Raw genomic sequence first — 2,378 nt, forward strand, 5'->3', positions numbered from 1 at the left:
TGGGACTGCACTGGATCAGACTTGAAGCCAGCACAGCACTGAGTCTTGTTCAAGGCCCTTCCCTTCAGGGTGGTGAGTTCCCCAAGGCCCTAGGCATGTCCAGAGATGCTGTCTGGGAGTCAGGGTTTGAAGTAAGAAACCTTAGCAAATTATCTGATACTCTTATTTTATGGCAGCTAAGCTGGCACTCAAATCACAATAAAAAGTCCCTCCCACTCTTCCCTTCCCTTTTCACAGGTAGAGGGACCTCTCTCTGTGGCCACCACCACCACCAACCCATGGGGGAGTCTGCCAGGCCACTGCTGATATTGCTTAAAGCCCAAGTGCTCTTCAGTCAGCTTGTGATGGATGCTGATGGATGCTGCCAGGCCTGGGACTCACCCTGCAGGGCAGTGGGCTCTCCTTTTGCCCAGGGCATTTCCAGAAATGTCATCCAAGAGCTTAGGCCTGGACTCAGGGACTCCAAGAGCCTGCTCTACCCTACCTTGGCAGAGCTGGTACCTAGGGTGCAAGACAAAGTCCCATTTACTTTTCCCTCTGCTTTTCTCAAACAGAAGGAGTCTCCCACCATAGTCGCCACAGCTGGGAATGTGTGGCGTTTCCCCTGAAGCCAGCATGTCTCAGAGCCCAAGGCCCATTGCGTACTCCCTGGGTATCACTGCTGGTTATTCAGGGCCCAAGGGCTCTTTCGTTAGCAGATGGCAAATCCTGCTTGGACTTGTCTTTCCCTTTAAGAAAGAGGGTGCCCTTTTGGCCCAAGATGTGTCTTGAAATATGGTTTGGGAGCTAGGGTCTGGAATAGGGGCTTCACGACTCTACCTGGTACACTATCCTACTGTCACTGAGCTGGTATCCAAAATGCAAGACAAAGTCCTCTTTATTCTTCACTCTGCCCTCCTCAAGCAGAAGGAAGGAGTCACTTCCACTGCCTGGAGGTGGGGTGAGGAGTAGCACAAGCACTCCCTTAGCTGTGCCCGCTGGTGTCTCCCTAGGTCACCTAGTTCTCACTAGGTACCACCCTAGTTTGCTGGCTCTCAGCCCAGCCTTGCACCAGGAGTTGCCTAGGAATTGCAGTCCTTGTGTCCTAGACTGCCTTTCAAGTTTACCTAGGCCCTCAGAGCACTTCAGCCTGCAGTAGCGAGGCTTGCTGAAAAACTCAAGTTCTTACCGCTGGGATGAGCGATTACCTCTGGCTAGGGCTATTCCAGATGCTCCCTCTGGTGTGCAGGTGCTGGTTGAGACCAGCAAGGCTTTATTCTCTGGTGTGATGGGGCAGCACCCAGTTCAATGTAAAATCCCCAAGTTGCTGCATTTTTCCTCCCCAAAGTGCACAGATTCTCTCTCTCTCTGCACCTTTCTCTGCTGCCAGCAGATGGGAGAGGTATGGTGTCCATGATTCAAGACTGTCTCTCCTGCACTCCTCAATGCCTCTTTCAGTGAAATGAAGTTAAAAGCAGATACTATGATTCCTCACCTAATTTTTGGTTCTTGGGATGGTGCTTTTCCATGGGCAGGTAGTTATTAAAATTTGGCGTTCCAGTGAAAGGGATGAAAGGTGTAGGATTCTATTCCACCATCTTGCTCTGCCCCTAATAATAATTTTTGTTGTAAGGTAAGATATTATTATCTTAGAGATAACACAAGATTAGGACAGTTTTATCTCCATAAAAGCAAGGATGAGTCTGCGCCCCGTGCACCTTACCACCATGCTTCAGAAAATTGAGGAAATCAAGGGTTTCTGCTTACAGCCTGGTGAACGGATGCCAAATCTGTCAAGATCAAGAAAAATAAGGACAATGTGAAGTTTAAAGTTCCATGCAGCAGATTCCTTTATACCCTGATCATCACTGACAAAGAAAAGGCAGAGAAACTGAACTAGTCCCTGCCCCCTGGTTTGGCAGTGAAGGAACTGAAATGAACCAGACACACTGATCTAAACTGTATTAAAATATTAAAAATCCTTTGAAACAAGAAAGCAAGGATGATTCAACATCAGAAAATGAGCCAATGTAACTCACCACATGAATACACTAAAGGAGAAAAACTATAGGATGATCGTAATAGAATCAGAAAAAGCATTGGATAAAATGCAATAACTTCATGATTAAAAATCAAAACTTAGAAAATCAGGTCTGAAAGAGAATGTTCTAATTTATAAAGGTCATGTGACAAATACCTACAATAAACATTATATTTGCTGGAAAGATTGTAGAATTCCATCTAAGATAGAAAATCCCCAAAGCACTAACCTGAGGCTAAAATTGATGGATTTAATTACATCAAAAGAAGCTTTTCTGTTTTCATGAAAATAGCCATGGATAAAAGTAACAGAGAACTGATGAGGAGTTTGGGAATTCCAGTAGAAATCTAGTAAAAGG

General features: G+C 45.8%; 1 pseudogene; it reads left to right on the forward strand.

Annotated features, from left to right (window-relative positions):
• The first annotated feature begins 1,706 nt into the window (after positions 1 to 1,706).
• Positions 1,707 to 1,975, forward strand: LOC129491753 (large ribosomal subunit protein eL38-like; annotated as a pseudogene).
• Positions 1,976 to 2,378: the final 403 nt, after the last annotated feature.

The sequence above is a fragment of the Symphalangus syndactylus genome, chromosome 10 (genome assembly GCF_028878055.3).
Source record: "Symphalangus syndactylus isolate Jambi chromosome 10, NHGRI_mSymSyn1-v2.1_pri, whole genome shotgun sequence".
Classification (NCBI taxonomy): domain Eukaryota; kingdom Metazoa; phylum Chordata; class Mammalia; order Primates; family Hylobatidae; genus Symphalangus; species Symphalangus syndactylus.